Below are 19676 nucleotides of genomic sequence, written 5' to 3' on the forward strand. Positions count from 1 at the left end.
ATCGCATATACCGGCCTCATCCCCAGCAGTGACTTCAGCAGCGGCATCCGGATTCTCGGATTCTGAGGCTCCTCCACGCTCGATTTCTGAGAGATCAAGGTCAGGAAAAGATTTCTTTATGTCTTTGACACATTCCAGAAATCCGCTTTGGAACAAGCGATCCCTCTCATCCTCGAACTCCGCTGACTCAAGGAAAGCTTGGACGGCTTGGTCCCTAGCCTTCTCAGCCTCCCGAATCTTCTCGTTGGCCTGCTGAATATGCCCCGCCGCCTCAAGCTTAGCCCGAGCCAAGTCATCTGCACAAGAAGCATGGACTGCGAGAACTCGTCGGTTCTCTTCTTCAGCTCTGGAAAGGAGAGTCAATACCCGAGTAACCTCGGCTTGCGCTTCATCAAGGGCTCTCCTGGAGAAAGCCGCCTCTGCTTTTGCGTCTTCGGCAGCTTTCCGGGCAAGGGCCGCCTCGCCTATCAGAACGCCGACCCGAGTTTCGGCATCCTCGCGTCGCCCTTCGGCTTCCGACAGAAGAGTCTGCAGCCGATGAGTCGAAGATAACTCTTTGCTGGCCTTAACCAAGCAGGGAGCGAGTTCAAAAAGCACCCTTGCTGCATGGCCGATGGTCTGCGATGAAGGAGCGTTGTAGAGACTGATGAACTCTTTTTCGCTCCCATGGGCTAAGGCCCAGGGAACCATCCCCGACACCACCTTGTGCAGGACGGACGGCCCTTCTTGCTTCGTTTCCTCCCCTCTGGAGGATGCAGTCATCGTCTCTTCTTCCCCTCTGGAAGACGCAACCCTAGTCTCTTCCTCCTGTCTCGGAACATCCGTCGCAACGTGTCCCGAGTCGGGTGCCGCCTGAGGTTCCGAGGCTGCGGCCACCGTCACTTCCACCCTTTCTTCCGGGTCAGAAATCACGACGACAGTAGGGGCAGAAGAACTCGCAGGCTCCTTCTCCTTCCGCACCACTCTTTGTCTCTTCGACGGCCGAGGCTTCGACAGAAGAACTGATCGCGGAGGAGCCTTTAACTTCGAAACCGCCCTAAGAGGAGGACGAGCTCCAGTCATTTTCGAGGGGGCCGATTCGGGAACAATCCTGAGATGGGGTCGAGCTTCGGGCAAATCTAAAAAAAAAAATAAAATGAAGTAAGTCAGAAAAAATTCAGAAGATACATGAAGATACATTTTCAATTACCTGTGACGGCCGAGTCTAGACCTGCGAGATGAAGACGCTCCGGCTGTAAGAGCACCTTCCAGGACCTATCTGCCGGATCCAACGTCCTCAACTCTTTGATCCGAGCTGAAGCACTGAAGCCGAGCTTTTGCCGCTTCTTCGGAATATCTGCCAGACACAAGACCGTCAGAATCAGAATATTACAAAAATAAAGAAGGGCAAGAGAGAAGACCCAAGTCACCTGCTCTCTGGAACGCCCGAGGAACACAAGCCTCGCAGGACCCGGACTCAGCCGTCTCCCAGCGACCACAGGCCCAAAACCAATGTTCTCTCCAATGTTTGTTGGAAGTGGGAGGGTCAGTTATTAAGGAGCCGCCTCCGCCCCGCCAAGCAGCGAAGACATAAAAGCCGGGGTAGTTCGGGTTCACGCGCACTTGGCATAAGTGAAGAAATTCGTCGACTGTTAGCGGTGGCTGTTCCATCTCAGCCCACAACACCGCACACCCGAATAAGTTCCTCCACCCATTCGGAACTATTTGCCCCGGGGCAATCTGAATACGAGATAAAACTCCCCGGACAATGGCCTGAAGGGGCAGACGCAAGCCGCATTGCATCGAGACTTGGTAGATCGCGACCGCCCCAGCAGGAGGATGATCCGGCAAGTCATTCGGATGTGGGAGATAAGTGATAACCGATTCGGGGATGTGATACCCGATTCGGATTCTGTTTAAATTCGCCTCAGTTAAAACTGAAGGAACCGGGCCGCTTAGATCATCCCCCGATCCTTCTCCTTCAGACTCGGCGTGTGCCGACTCATCAACAGGAACCGGCCCAGAGGTTCCCTCGGCAATCAATATTTCCTCTTCCTCCTCCTCTTCTTCCTCCATGCCCCTTGGAAAATTAGGCCTTCCCGGGTGGGTTATTAAAGACGACCCACCACGAGAAGGATCAACGGAAGCAGGGCGCTCCGCCGGAGCTTCAGTAACCCTCTCAGAAAGAAAAGCAGCGTTCGCATCAACTGCTATCTCTGTCAGTAAGGAAGGCGATTCCGCAACATTCCAAAAACGTTGCGCTTCGCCTTCATCTCCAAAAACTCCCTCCTGGGGACTTCGAGAACCTCTAGCCACCATTATCACTAAATAAAGAGGAAGGGGAGACTCACCGGAGGGAGGAAGGAAAATGGAAATGGCGAAAGGAGCCGCTGACAGTTAAGAAAGAGGAAAGGAAGAAGACGAAAGACCGAAAAAGCTCCAAAGGAAATGCAAAGCGGGAATGGCGGTAGAAGTTCGAAATGCGAGACCCCCACCATTTTATAAGATCGCCATGTGGCGGAAGCAATTAATGGGGAAATGATTCGACGCCTACATCGACTCCCCCACTCGACACGTGGCGCACGTCGACTGACGACAATAATGCCCTTGCTACGTGTCCAACCCTCATTGGCGGGGTGAGCGATTTGACGGTCGTCGACGCATGCGATGTCAGAAACTGAGCCGTCTCCCGTCAAAGGCGACACAGAATGCATTAAATGACTACTTATTGTCTCGGACTAAGTTACGAACCGACTCAAAACTCGCTACTCCTAAGTGTCATATGGGGCCCACCTTGATGTATGTACTGTTGGGGACAAAAGATATAGAGTTCGGAGACTCGGACTTAATGCCTCGGGTCGCCAAAGGATGTGTCAGATCCGAGGCATGGTTCACTAAACCGAGACAGAACTTAAGTCGGTTCGGACGACACATCAGCGATCCGGGCATGCATCGGGCCGATCTTCTTATCAGATCGGCCAGCGCAAGATAAAGCCTCATCCCGAATATCTTGGGATAAGATCCCCGACCCCGAAGCTCACGGGATCGGATGAAGACTGGAGATGAGCACGATCCTATCTCCGTGATACCAGGAGAGGATCCCGCACACGATATCAGGAGGAGAATCCTCGTACGATTAAATGCTCCAGCAGCTATAAAAGAGGAACCTCCATCGTCTTGTGAGGTAAGCAAAAAAATTCTTTCTCAAAAACCCCTCAATACATTTAGACCCAGAATCCAGGCCTGACTTTGGCATCGGAGGGTCCCCTGCTCAAGCCAGGGTCTCCTTTGTCCTCTTTCCGTGCAGGTATACGAAGGTCTAAGAGGACGAACCAAATTTTTGCATCAACAACTACAACTTGGAGCTCGAGGAGCGTCCTACACTAGCTATATAGTTGATGTGTGGTACACCAACCAATCCGCCTCCCTTATTTTAGTGCATGAGCTCAAAATGAAGCATATCAAAAGCTCACCATAAGAGAGTGAATTGAACACCAGCCATTGAAATCTTAACAAGGCGACAATGGTTTTGTATCAAGCTGATATTTGCATATTTTTTTCCCTTCATCTATCTTTGGTAACTTTATAACCAGGTTGGATGACAAATAAACATAACTATAAGTCCTAAGTAAGGTTTCAATGGTGGACATCATTATCCCTTTTCTTTCCTGTGGTAGGGTTCACTTGAGCTTTTGATACGCTTCAATTTTAGACTAACCTCTAAAATGAGCTGCAAAAAGGGATGGACAGGATAGATAAGTCACCTATATTCATGGTGGGCCCAACAAAGCTTACTCGGTACTAAGTTACTCCATAGACAATGCACTTCCCCACTTTATGGCTGGGACTTCAATTTCAAGCCCAGGCCCATAAAAGGTTAAGACCATGGGCAGGCCTGATCTGAAGATTAGCTTTTAGATGTGACTTCCATAAAAGGATTTTTTTTTTTTTTTTTTAAAGCAAGCATATGTGACCACGATTGGTTATTTTTCAAAAACCAATTTAGTTAGTCTTTTGGGAAGTTAGGTTTTTTTTTGGCGCCAACTCCAACACGCCGGGATCAAACGGAATTTGCGAGAAGGAAAAAACGAACGGCTTAGCTTTGGCATTTAGCATCAAATGCGCCTTTCAAACGGCCATTGGTCGACAATATTCCGGAACCTGAGCCAGGTCCGTACCAGTTTATTTTTCTGGCTTTTAGGTCCAGACCTGCAGCCTGACAAGGGTCTTTTTCATATGTAGGAATCTGACCTAAACCTGAAACCCAACGGACCAGCCCAGTCCATCGCCACCTCACCCGCTGGGCTCATTTGGATGCAACTTTGCAAAAGGGTTTTCTAAAAAAGCATGTCCCAATTGACTTTGTCGGTCCCTTTTTTTTAAATCAATTCAACTGGCTTGTCAGCTACTGGGCCTTTTAGTGCCTATGTCGACAGGAAGGTTCGGCTCCTAACAACATTTAGTTGCCAAACTCCCTTTTGTAGGTGGGTCCAAACAGGCCGTGAGGCTGGCAGCAGCAGATTAGTTCAGGGGATTTCGTCGGTTAGAAGTAGTGTTTGCATCAAGTTGAGTCAGATCAAGTTAGGGCTGACCGGACTCAATTCGGTTTTGAAATAGGCCTCACTGAACTTGAAGTGACTCGGTATCGAGTCCAGCATGCCTGACCTGATCCGAGTCCCGGGGTTTGGCCTAGTCTAATTCGAACCGAGTTGGACCGAATCATAATTACCCGATCCAATCAGATGAAACGGGTATTCATGGGCTGAAATCACCACTCAAAGCCTAGATTCACATGTCAGAATTGCAGCCTCTGTGTCAGTTGCATGGCATCTCAAATCCAAAACATTATATATATATATATAGATATATATATAGATATATATATATATATATATATATATATATATATATATATATATATGGGAAAAGGTACTATATGCTCGACCGTATTATACCTTCTACAAGGTCGAGTGCTGGCGGCACGTTATTTGTCGGATGGTGAAAATTTTAAGTAAACTGGGAAATACAGGTAATTTATGTGCGAGCCTTTCGTTATTGGAAGATCATGTGCAAGGATTTTGTGTAGGGCCCATTATGATGTTCGTGATAAATCCAACCCGTCCATCCGTTTTTCAAAATCATTTTAGGACATGCAACCAATAATGAAGAGGATCCAAATATTAAATGGGTCACATGAGAGGAAACAGTAGGGACTTAGTGACCATCGTTGAAACATTCATATGGCTACAAAAGTTTTGTATTGGTTTATGTTCGTGGTGTTTTCATTTCATATCAGTGAAAATGACCTTATAAACGGTTTGGATAGAATATAAACACCAAGGTGGAGCCTAAGAAGGTTTCAACGGTAAGCATTCCTTTCCCCACTATTTCATCTCATATGGCCCACTTGAATTTTGGATCCTCCTCATTTTTGGTATAATGTCCTAAAATGATATCTAAAAACGAATGGATGGGTTGGATTTCACATAAAGATCACAGTGGGCCCCACACAGAATTCTTCCGCTGATCTTCATGGGAAAGGCCCATACCACAGGAAACAGTGGTTGAGCCCAAAATTGAAGCATATCCAAAGCTCAAGTGGACCATACCACAGGAAACAGTGAGAATAATGATTACCACCATTGAAATTTTCTTATGGCCCACAGTGATGTTTATTTGTCATTCAACCCGTTCATAAGATCACAAATACATGGATGAAGGGAAAATTAAAATATCAACTTGATCAAAAACTTATGTGGCCACCCAGAATTTTTCAATGGTAGATGTTCAAGTCATGTTGTTTCCTATGATGTGGTCCACTTAAGATTTTTATAAGCTTAAGTTTTGAACTCATGCAATAAAATTATATGATAAAATGAATGGACGGAGTGGATAAAATAAATAAATCATGGTGGGCCCCACAGATTTTACTTAGTACACTTAGGTTAGTGAGTTACTCAGCACGCAATCCGCTTCCAATCCAGACTTCTGGACGTGGTTTGGATAGTACACTGCCAGCCTGCCACTAGCCAGGTGGCTAGTGGTCGGTTCTATGTGGACCCCACAATAACGTATAAGTTTTATCCACTCCGTCCATCCATTTTTAAAGATAATTTTATATCTTGATACAAAAAATGAGGTAGATTTAAATCTCAAGTGGACCACAACATGGAAAAGAAATTTGATTGAAAGTCCACCATTAAAAACCTCCTAGGCCTCTGTAATGGTTATTTGACATCTAACCTATTGATTAGGTCAAACAATTTTGGAAGAAGTGAAAAAATATATATTAGCTTGATCCAAAACTTTTGTGGCCCCAAGAAGTTTTTAATGGTGGGCGTTCAATCAACACTTTGCGGTCGACTCGAGATTTGGATCAACCTCATTTTTAGGCTCATACCATAAAATGATATAAAAGAATGAGTGGACTAAATGGATGAAACACACATATCATGGTGGGGCTCACGGAGCATCGACCACTAGCCATTGGCTAGCGGGTTATCGACCAATCCGTTTCCTGATTTCCTGCCAAAGCCTTTCGCATCAAGTTCCTACGCTAGAATGTAGGTGGGGTGCACCGTGATGTTTTTGAGAAATCCATCCCATTCATCCATTTTTTGAGATCATGTTAGGACATGGGGTAAAAAATGAGCTAGATCCAATACTCAAGTGTACTGAAAACATGAGGATTGAATGGCCACGGTTTAAACATTCATGGGGCCACATAAGTTTTGAATCAAGATAATAATTTTTAGTTATCTCAGTAGAAATGATGTTATGAACGGTGCGGATGTCATGTAAACATTATTATCGACCTCACAAGGCTACGTATGGCATGTAAACATTACTGTCCACCTCGCAAAGCCCTACCCATCCGGGCGGCGGTAGGACGCAATCCCCGTCCAAAAGTGACTGGTTGAGAAGACTTGCTATTGAAGTGACGTCACCTAATTATGTGGGCCTCACTATGATGCATGTGTTGTATCCACACCGTCCATCCATTTGTAAAGATCATTTTATGTGTTGTATCCACATCGTCCATCCATTTGTAGAGATCATTTTATGGCATGAGCCAAAGAATGAATCAGATCAAAAGCTTGAGTGGACCCCACCACAGAAAATGTCACGCCCCAAACTTGGAGACCGGGCTCACAAAATTTTCGATCGCTGAATCCGGTGCCGACAACCTCCTTAGTACCCCATTTTCGGCTCTCAGCGCCCATTTGCTAGGTTCCAATCCTAAGATGCTACGATGAGGATTTTCAACATCAGTTTGATTCGTAATAAGCATAACCAAAGGCATAACCCACAAACAACAACCAAAAACTTCATCACATTTTCATATGATTAAAAACTTATGAGTACAGTGCAAATAAAGGGAAATATAATGATGAAGACAAAAGCTTCAAGATGATCTACCACGTGCTCAAGCCTCAGCGCTGCTGCGATCCAACGTCACCTACACACAACGGTCGTGCATAAGCTTATGGAAAGCTTAGAGGGTGGTGAAAGTGTGTGCACAATGTGGTAATACAATTATGCAATATCAAAGTAATGCGGAATATGCTAATGAATCCATGAATACTATTGGTCGTACCAAGGCCATGGCATGAATGATTTCGGCCATACCAAGGCCATGTGATGCGAGATGCAACTCAAGCATACGAATCATCATCTAAGTCCACATATCAATACAGCTCAACTCTAGAATATAACTGGGGTCTAGTGCACTCTAAATCAAATTGCCGCCCCATAGCGAGCAACAAGATGAGTGGAAGAGACCTCACTATCTGTCTACCAATATCGGGTCCGACTCATCGATAGCGGACCCATTCCTCGAGCTGGTCAAACTCAGCCTAGCTTTGTCCCCTCCTCTCTGGTGGGTAAGGCCGCACTCCCTTCCAACCGACCACGACACAGTGGAAAGCACGACCTCCTAGTATTTGGCACTCGACGCTCATGCATCCACTCGGTCTAGACGTTGGAGCAACCTCCTGGTACCATAAGGGTTTAGGGACTTTTACCCAGGGACATCTATAACACCCAATGTAGAACAAGATTTCTGGTATCCAACCCTGCTAACCACGATATGCCTGTGGAGGTTACGGCCCTGATGTCGGTAGGGTGTACAGTAACCATGTCATATAATGCGAAATGCATGAATCACACTATCTAGTCATGCAACAATCGTGCGCGTATCGTGCGCTCATGTAGGGCAACACTGCCTATCCGGGGACCCATAAACAATCTGCCCGAGGACATATGCTATGATCAGTCACTTCTCATATCAAGCATACATATGATGTGTATGAGCATGAATCATGGAACTATACTAAACATGTTATATGGTGATGGATTCTGTTCATAACGAAGATAGGCCTAGACGGCATACACACTACAAGTATGGGCCTAACAATGGGCCCTAATGAGAGTTACAATGCGGACATTTAACCATCATTGCTCTTACAATGTGGACGTTAAACCATCATTGCTCCCAAGGTATGACCGCCAAAAACATCATCATATACATCATGGTGGAATCTCACATCGCAATGAGCCTAACATACATCACATTCGGCTCACACAAAGGCCTCACATACATCTCATTGGGCCTCATATATATCAAATGGGCCGCATAAAATGGGTCGAATCAAATGGGCCGATTCAAATGAGCCGAATCAAATGGGCCGATTAAATGGGCCGAATCAAATGGGCCGATCAAATGGGCCGCATAAAATGGGTCGAATCAAATGGGCCGATTCAAATGAGCCGAATCAAATGGGCCGATTAAATGGGCCGAATCAAATGGGCCGATCAAATGGGCCGCATAAAATGGGCTAAATCAAATGGGCTGATTCAAATGAGCCGAATCAAATGGGCAGATCAAATGGGCCGAATCCAATGGACCGAATCAAATGGGCCAAATCAAATGGCCCGATTCAAATGGGCTGATTCAAATGGGCCTAAAGGGGGGCCCAACATACATCATGTGGGTCGCACCATCTACACCATTCATATATTCTTAGGGATCATTTTAGAGCATTTTTTTAAAGGTAAATCATATTGAAAGATTATCTGGACCGCACTCCAAATAGCAGTGGTGAGAATGATTTCTACCATTAAAATTCTCAAGGCCCACCATAACATTTATTTCCCATACAATCTGTTCATAAGGTCACACAGACCTGAATTAAGATGAAAGACAAATTTCAAATTGATGCAAAACCGCTGTGGCCCCAAGAAGGGTTTCAATGGTGGACGTTCACTCAACACTATTTTCTGCAGTGTGGTCCTCTTGATATTTTATCTGTCTCATTTTGGTCTCAAGCCTTAAACTGAGCTCGCCCTTTGGATGGACGGTTTGGATGTAACACATACATCAAGCATGGGCCCACCGTCCAGCCATATGGACGGTGTGATACAAAGCATACATTACGGTGGGGTCCCAAACCACCTGCTGGCGTCCTTAGTAGTGGGACCCACAGAACTTGCTGCCGTCAGATGGCAGTGGGTCCCACCATCAAAACAGATGGACGGCATGTGTAAAACACATACCTCATGGCTGGGATCCACCGTCCATGGGCTGGACAGTGGATGCAGCTCATCATCAAGGTGGTCCCACCGTCAGGATGGATGGACGGCTTGTGTAAAACACATGCATCTTGTGGGACCTGCAACTTGCTGACGTTAAAGAGAATAGCTGCATAGATGCAGCACGTGCAGCCCCTTTCTTTCTTCTTTTAAAAAAAAAAAAAAAAACAAAACAGAGGTGGGTCCACGTAGGGCCCACCACAATAGGTATATATTATATAATATAATATATAATATATATAATGAATATAATATATATATAACGTAAATACAACGTCCAGGCCCTGGACAGCTTGGACGGTCGCATACATCATTGCAGCCCCACACGTGGGGTGGGTCCCACCGTCCAAAGACGGTGGACGGTTTGGATAAACACATACACTATGGTGTGGCCCATCTGAATGGATGGAAGACGCAGATGGGTCCCATGGACCCCACTGTCAACCCACACTTCACTGTTAGCGCACACACCCATCGTCAGTAGACCTCCACTGTCAGTTAACACTTCACTGTTAGCTATACCTCACTGTCAGTGCACCCTCCACTGGTGCGTCCGCTGGATGGACGATGTGGGTATGCACCTCATCAAGGTGGGTCCCACATGGCCCGCCTGTTTAGGATCAGTCTAATATTTGTGTTTCCCTTTCATCCGGGCCTGTGTGACCGTCCGGTCATGCAAGCCCCAAAAAGGGATCAAGGTGGCCCACTTATTTGGATGGCATGGGTAAAATACACACATCATAGGTGGGCCATGATCATAGAAAGAGAGAGAGAGAGAGAGAGAGAGAGAGAGATTGGAGATAACGGAGGGGCCCCGCCACTATGGGCCCCTCTTGGATACAAGCATACATCAAAGTGGGTCCCACCATATGTGGGCCCTTAGATCACAAAAAGATAATACAAAAAGGAATAAAAATGTGGGTCCAAGATCACCCACCGTCCACTTCTTCTTACTCCCTTGGCTTCCTTTGCTCCTTAGCTTCGATCCTAACGGAAGAGATGGAGATTCGATGGTTGAGATGGGAGATGAGAGGGTAGGAAGTGGGCCACACACAAAGCTCTCATGGAGGCTAGAAAATGTTTGGACGTGTGATTTTTTTTGGGTTGCTTGTAAAATGGTTTGAGAATGAGAGAGAGGGTTGTAGAGAGAGAGAGAGAGAGAGAGAGAGAGAGAGATGGGTGATGGAGTGATGGATGTGGTGAGTGATGGGTGTTAAGAACTTTTTGACTTTAGGGGTAGATGGTGTAAGAAGGGTATGGGGTGTGTAAGAACTTTTTGACTTATGGGGTTGCTTGGGGATGGGTGTGAGGTGATGGTGTACTTGACATGTACTTGACCCTTGATGGGATTGATTGATTGACGGATGTGACATTGGGTAGAGATTTGCTTGAATTTTGTAACGCGCAGCATTTTTCTTGAACTGAATGGGGGCACACATCTCCTGGCCTGGGTATTACTTCGGTGCGCGAGACGCGGCATCGGAACCGCGGTGACGACGCAATCACTAGAGTATAAGTCTCGGATTGAGTCGACTTGGGTTGATGACATGTAACTCAAGGTCGTGCGCAAACGTCGATTACAGGTCGCGAGTTGCCGAAATTCGACAGGGAGGATCGCAAGAATCTACGGAATGGTACGGACTATAATACGGGTCTTATAGAAAACAGTGGAGATAGTGACGCTCACCATTAAAAACTTTTAAGGGCCACAAAAGTTTTTCGATCAAGCTGATATTAATGTTTTCCCTTCTTTAATGTCTAAGTTAACTCATGAACAAGTTAGATCTTAAATAAACATCAGAGTGAACCTTACGAAGGTTTTAACGGTGGGTGTCTCTCTCCCTATTGTTTTCCATGGTGGGGTCCACTCTAGCTTTTGATATGCTCATTCTTTTTCTCATGTCCTAAAATGATTTCTAAAACTGGATGGACGGTGTGGATACAACAAATACATCAAGGTGGGCCCACAAAACTTGGTGACGTAACTTAAGTCTAGCTGCTCAACTTGGCAATAGCTAATCCTCCTCCCTCAGTGTGAGTGCAGGAGAGAGTCTTTTTCCCGAAGACTCTCTCTTTCGCAATGCGGTAGAATCCCAGCCGCTCTCCTCATCCTACGGCGTACATGAAGGCTTGCATATAAATTCCGTGCGGTACGGTTCGTAGGAGACCGACACACACACACTCTCTCTCTCTCTTTATATATATATATATATATATATATATATATATATATATATCGAGTTGAGTCAGTTATGAGTTGGATTTCGGGTCAAGTCAAGTTGAGTTCTTGAACTCGACTCAATTTGAGTTCGGATTGGAACAAGTTGACTCAATTTGGAGCGACTCACCCACTCAGTTCAGATCGAGTTGGATTTGAACGAATAGGACAAGTCAAGTTTGCCGAGTCGAGTCATCCAGTCGCAAGCTCTAGCTAGCAGGATGCAGATGCTAGCTCACTACCATTTTGAAACTCATCTCTTTATGCATCACATCACTGTAATGGCCCGTACTGTCCATCATTCCTGACCATCCAATTAGTGGCTGTGAATTAATGGTTATTAGAAAATGATTAAGTGGTGCAAACCATTTTCTTAATACTCTGAGGTCCAAATGCAGATTGTAGACAACTCAATCGACGAACCAAAAGCAAGCATAGTAGCAATCGTAGCCTCGATTGCTACCTTGACTAATTTAAAATATTTTAGAAATCCAGACCTGATCTTTGATATTTTAAATATTTTTACCTAATCATTCATGCCGACTCATCGAGTCAAGAAAAGTGAGAACTCGTTCTAGCCTTTTAGACCACACGTAATTCAATATAGTAACTTGTGGGTCACTACGGTCCAAATTCAACGGCCAATATCATCTTGTAGCTAGAGTCTACCTTGTGTGTTTTGGGTTTTGCTTTATTTGGTATGATGACAACATTTCAGGTTGATAAAGCTCAGCGCACTGAAATTTTATATATATATAAAGATTGTACAAGCCATAAAAAAAACTTATATTTAATGTGTTTCATCTATTGCTCTAATGCAAGCACAAATAGCTTCAACTAATCACTGAGTTGGCAGTGGACTTGCACCTTAGACTCTCCTAATTAGGAAAAAAAAAAACCAAACAAAACAAAAAAAAACAATGAAATTTTAGATTGTTGCAGGGCTTGGGTGGAGGATGGTGTGTTGCGTGACAGAAGTTCAGATGCTAATGCCGGAGAGTAATGGCGTCTGATAATTGTAGTCCTGTACACAAGGGTTTTCCGCATTTTTTATTAGTTAGGTAGATTGGTGGAGAGAGAGAATCACTCATTGCACATTCTCCCTCTTTAAGTTATGGTTATGATTGTGTTATCATGGAAGGGGTCTTGCACCGGGAATATTTGAATATAATGAAATAGAATAAAGTAACTCAAGATAATCGGTAATAATCTGAAATAGCTGTAGAATTGATGCGGTATGCGTGATTACATGGAGATGTGCACCTACGGATAGGCTCAGTTAAAGGTTTTTGGACTAGGCTGGATTTTTGCGCACATACAAACTTAAGCATAGCTTAATATATTTTGCAAAAGTTTATTAAAGATTAAAACTTATAACTCACATTCTACTGAATATATGAGTAAAGATTTCTGTTGATGCAGTTTTTAGGCAGACCCTCCCTGGTTGACCATTACAATCCCTGCACAGATGGAAAAAGAAACCCTGGCTTGCTCAGGGAACCCTTCGATGCCTATGTCAGGACTTTGGGATCGTTTATAGGGTAGGATCTCTTTGGAAAAAAAATCACTAGTCGAATATTAGGGTATGAATGTACATACCTTACATTAGTTGTGAATACCTCCATTTATAGGGGAAGGAAGACGGCGGGGTAAGTAGTCTTTCCTAATACGTTGGAAATGAATCTGTTTAGGATCGGGATCTTTGCGGGATTATCACGATCCCGAGGTTCTCAAGATCTGATCCGATCCTCCAAAGATCTTAAAAGCGATCTCTAGGCTGTTGGAAAGATCTTTGGACTATTGGTCCAGCGATAAATCGTTTACCAAGCTTTACATAGAGTCAGCATTTGTCTTCTCTCAGAGGTTACCTCAAACTATAATCGAGCTCTGATTGAGCTACAATGAGCTATTGGTTGACCTCTAGTTGAGCAATGGCTGACCTATAACCAAATTATAGCCGACATATAGGTTAGGTCGGCAATTGGTCATTTGAGTGAACTTATAGTTACATTCTCTTTGAGTGTCCTTACTGTTGCATCAATCTCCTGATTGGTCGATCTGTTTTTGGACATAGACACCCCTTAGGGCCCGGAACTCAAAGGATCCGTGCTGGTGAGTAGAGTTGGTCCATTCCATAGGTCGACCTATCGACTTAACTATTTTTCACCCAACAATTTCAATTAAAAAAATAAATAAATAAATCTACCTATGCTTGCTGTGTGGTTTTCAAAAATACAAAAAATAAAAGATATGAAAGATAAAAGTTGTCTATTTGTGTGGTTTTCAAAAATATAAAAAATAAAAGATATGAAAGATAAAAGTAACTTTATGTGGTCCCGCCCGACCTTTGATTAATCATCATGTAATTGGGCTTTATATTTCTGGAGCATACCGTATATATCCCATCTCAGGTGACCAATCCCAGCTCATTTCTGCTGCTTCAAGGGACGGATTTGGCATTCACCAAAACGGTAGATTTCCACGAATGAAGTGTCATTGAGGCCAACATTGGTTACAGGTGGGCCTAACTCCCAATGATCTGGACCGTTCAACTGGTGAGGACATCACGAAAGGACAATGTTGCAACTATCTCAACCAATGAATTATTGGCCTTCCAAATGGACAGTTGAAAAGAAAGAAACTAAATTATTCATATGAAATGGAGAAAAGGTCCACTGATTAAAGTAGATAGTTATCATTATCCGGTGGAGGAGATTCATGGTCCACTGCTGACAAAGGCAGCGTCATCAAATGAGCGGTCTGGATGATTTAGTGATGGGCACACCTATACGAGATGCTTCAATGTAATTCCTCTTTATTAAGAATTTTTTTTTAATTCATGTTACTTTAAAGTTTCCTCAAATGTATTTATTTTTAATTGCCCAACATTCCATCTCATGAAGCATGGTGCTTTGCCGTGTGTATATAATACAAGGATGGAAGGAGCTTAGCCGTGTACATTTAATATATGGAAGGGGAAGTAGTAAACGGTCAACAAAGAATGTCCATCAATCGGAGGTTGTGTGATAGTTAGTTAATCTGGCTTTGGGTTCATCAGTTTTCTACAGTGGGTCCCATTATTTTGGACGGTTGAATTGGAGCAAAGTCCATACTAATTGAAGAATTCCATAGTGCAACAGTACGGACCATTACATTCTGCCGGAGTATCAAATAACTCATGTAGAAGAAATGCTCAACTATGGATCCTTGCCCAAGGGGACCAATCAGCACAAACTCCATTGATTTCTATTTCTACCAATCACAGGTGCTGTGGCTGGAAGCGGATTGGATTTCACACCACCGTAAAAGAGGCAGGGTGATTTTGGTAATTTAAGTGCGCTTGGTTGGATTGCTTTAGATTCGTGCTCTCTCACCAACCCGCCACTTGGGTGCCTTTATTTCAGCCAATTCGCTCTGGTGGCGGTCTTCAGGGCATACTTTTTAGTTGTACCTGTGCCTTGCTTGGAGGCCAAATGATGTGGATGGATGAGGTTTTATCTGGTTAAAGGTGCATTTCTACATGTAGAAAACTAGAAATTACACCTGATTTTAGTTGATAAAAAAATCTGGTTCATCTTTCGCCGAACTCAAAGCACTTGAGCTAAGTCGTGTGTGCCTGCACAAGAGAAGGACAAAGGAGACCCTAGCGACCCTCCGATGCCAAAGTCAAGCTAGGAATCCGGGTCTAAGTAGTATGGTTGGGTTTCGGGTGAGAGATTTTGCATCCATGTTCCTGTACAAATGATCCGTATTTATACATGAGGGTCGTCTTGAACATGTCCGATAATATCAGCATGATAATTACCACTACGTCAGAACTATGCGTGTGCAGTCATCGGCAGTTACCCGGATATCGTGCATAGAGCATTTCTTCTGTCATGCGTTACTGGGTTGTCTATTAATGCTGTCATTGACTAGGTTCCCGTTCGAGCCGACCTTATGGCTGGGATCTTACTCGATCACCCGAGCCCATGGATAAGCGGATCGTTGAAATGCTAAGTAGAGATGTTCGGGTTTGAGGTAGGATGAACGGGTGCGCTATGACTATTGTTCTTCAAACTTTCGTGAAAGCTCTTACAAAAGACAAATCAACTCAGACGTATTGTCACCACTATGAGGTTCTGCTTATAAAAGGTGTGAAGACTTCTTCCCAGTCCCAGGTTGGCATCGTAGCTCTACAAGAGCCCTCAGGTCGGATGCTCACCTCAGGTCTGAAGCTTATCAGTCTGAAGCCTTGCTCTTTGGTGTCTGAGTTAGCCTCGATGTGGCTCGGTTCGGATTTACCCATAACAATTTCTTAAATGACTTGCTTTGTGGCATATAAGGTGAGGTTAAAATGAAAAATTCAACTATTCAAAATCAACAAGTACCCATTTACAGGGGGTTAGCATCTCTCTCAATCATTCCAAGTTTAGAAAGTGGGAAGGGAGTAGAAGGTGAGACGCAAGGAGAAAGTGTCTCATAGAGGTTGGAAAGAGCGAGAAGCTATCGAAGCCCTATCAAAGTTTTCTTTTGAGAAGGAGTCGGGAACAACAGCTTCCTCTTTCCACATAGCTATAAGCTACTCAAACGCACACAATCCACGGTCACTTTGGGAAACACTTTTTGACATACATTCGGTTGGTTGAGAAGTCAAAAGCAATGTTACCATTGTCTTTGTTGAGAACTTAAAAGCAATACTGAAATCAATAAGTATGGTTAGAATTTGAAATGTCCAACTATCTCCTTTGAAATAAAAATAAAAATAGGTGCCTGATTTCCCTGTTTAATTCCCTCTCATATCTTGAAATCAAATTGTATTCTGTTATACACATTCCCTACATATTCAATAATGTCTATACCCACTCACATCTCTTTCTACCTCCATTTCCTTTTACATTTGACCTATTCAGGTCTTAAAAAACTTAGGTAGTATATTTTAATATTGTGTATTTTCTTTATTTTACTATTACCTTTTTATTTTTGCTTTCAACTTACTTGGGTTTTAACCGACCTACAAAGTATTGCTTAATATAGTACACTCTCTTCATCCTACTTTCATACATTTCGCCTACCTGCCCCTGTTGCCCTTGCATGGTGCGGCATAATTATATGACATTTGGAGTTTCATCAAACTCCTTAAAAGATTATATATTCCCGTAAAGTAGAAACATGCTTTGCACGGGCATAAAAAGGTGCTTAATTCATTTTTTTTTTTCCATAAATAAATTGATGCAAAGTCACTTGAATTGTAAATCACCGGAATTTTTCGTTCCCTATGCAATTCTATGGTCTCTCGCCAGCCGTAGATTCTTAAGCATTGTTTTAGTTACCGGTGACTCGAAGATATTCTTCAAAGTGTGCCATCCGATCTTCCTTGTAAAGGTATTGCATAGCTAAACATATCATTCACACCTGGGGCATCGGGCCAAAAAAATAGATGCGTGCTGGACAGCATCCACACTGTACATTTAAGTTGGGACCCACGATTTTAACACTTTAATATATCTTTTTATGCTGGGCGAGCAATTTTATAATGCATGTGTATCAAACATCACACTCTGTCAGAGTACCAAATTTTTTCTCAATTTAAAATGCACCAGTACACATGACACATGTGCCGACCCGACCCTCAGGCCACACGTGCATGAAAACAGTAGAAAGTCTCAAACAATAGCAAGCTTTCACATCAGTCGTTATCTCCGCACATCGGAAGCTAAAACAGCCTGCCATTGAACCACGATTCAAACTCGTGATTCACGTTCGCAGTGCACGGGGTTGGGTGCGTGCCGGCGGGCGCGGATTGGATACTGACTATGTCAGTAGCCAAATGGCTACTGAAGTGACGTCACCAATCTCTGTGGGCCCCACCATGATGCATGTGTTGTATCCATACCGTCCAACCATTTTTAGAGATAGTTTTATGGCATTACAAAGAGAATGAGATAGATCTAAAATTCAAGTGGACCCCACCATAGAAAATAGTGGGACAGTGACATCCACCGTTCAAAAATTCTTAGGGGCCGCAGTAGGTTCCGATGAAGCTGATATTTTTGTTTTCACTTCATCTATCTCTATGTTAACTGATGAATAGGATGGATCTCAAAAATACATCACCGATGGCCCTATAAATGTTTCAACGGTGGGTGTGACGGTTCCCACGGTTTTTTGTAGTGGGTCCACTTGAAATTTAGATCCATCTCATTCTCTTTGTAATGCAATAAAATGATCTCTATAAATGGTTGGACAGTATGGATACAACACATGCATCATGGTGGGGTCCACAGAGCTTAGCAACGTCACTTCAGAAACCAAATACTGACCTTGTCAGTATCCAATCCGCGCCCGAGTCACGGCCAATATTTTGAATAGCCGGGACCCAGGGTAACGGATTGCGTACTGAGTAAACTATGTGGGCCCAACTATCATTCATGCATTTTATTCACTCCGTCCATCTCTTTTACCAGATAATTTTAGAGCTTTATTCCAAAAACGGAGTATATCCTATTCTCAAGTGGACCACACCACCAGAAACAGTTTGAATCGAACATCTACCATTGAAAAATTCTTAGGGGCCAAAGAAGTTTTAGATCAAGCTGATATATGTGTTTTCCCTTCATTCATGTCTGTCTAATCTTATGAACAAGTTTGATAAAAATAAACATCACTGGGGGCCTTAGAAAGTTTTCAACGGTGGAAATCTTCCACTTTTTCCCGTGGTATGGTCCACTTGAGTTCTGGATATGCATCAATTTTAGATTCAACCACTAAAATGATCCGTAAAAACGAATGGACGGCATGGATAAACCACATGCATTCATGGTGAGCCCAACAGAGTGTGCTCACTACTATAAGAGCGCACTGAGTTACGATTTCCAGACCCACAGACAACATTAGGTCTGCCCATTGCTAGGTCTACCCAAACACTTGCAAGGCAGCCATGGGTAGATCTAGAAGTATGTTTGCCCAGCAGCCGCGTGTAGAGTAAAAGTGGCTATGGACCAATGGCCCACCCGACTCGGATTTTGGCCGGACTTGGACTTCTTAGTTAGGCCCGTGAACTAGATGTAAGAGCATCTCACTAATTTAGAAATACTCCGTTTGGGTATTTTCAATTGTGTTTTTATAAGAAAAATAAATTCAAAACTAAAATATATATTTATTGTAAGTATTTTTTTATATAAGAAATACTTATTTTTAAAAAAGTAAATAAATATTATATATATATAATAATAAATCAATATTATATATAAAAATAATCTTAAAATTTTTTATTAAATTAATAATAAGGAGTTTTTAGTACAGAAACCCAAGTTTATAACAACTTATTAAAGAAGTTAATAATAAAACCTACGAACATTTGGACTGATAGTTGGATTACTAATTTATCTCTAATGATCTCCAGGAACTACTAATCAACACTATAATCAAACCGGGAACTACTAATCAATTCGTGCAAGCGTTATCTCTTCCCCCAGGATCCCAAGCCTGAAAACCCCAATCTAGAAACCATCCACCTCAAGTCTACCTATAATTTTGTCTTCTCTTAGCTTTCCAATCTTAACACTAGCTTTCCATGGAAAACATTTTAGAAGTGTTCATGAGTCTCACCATTGAAATATAACACTGGCTTTTCAATTAAGGGCATGTTTTGATTCCATAAGCATTATTGAAACGTGGATTCCTATTTTAGATTTTTTTTTATTATTATTTTAAAGATAATAAGTGAAAATCTTATATTACTTTGGCAATTGTGATTTAGTTTTTGTGTCAAGATTCAAAACTTCAAAAAATTATAATGATTGCTTTGCAAAATTCATTCCTTCCTTTGCTATCCAAACAATATAAAGTGTCACATCAAAGGAAAACTCTCTCTCTTTTTCATTGTTTGGCATGGAATTCATGCCAT

This window comes from Magnolia sinica, chromosome 3 (assembly GCF_029962835.1).
Source record: "Magnolia sinica isolate HGM2019 chromosome 3, MsV1, whole genome shotgun sequence".
NCBI lineage: Eukaryota > Viridiplantae > Streptophyta > Magnoliopsida > Magnoliales > Magnoliaceae > Magnolia > Magnolia sinica.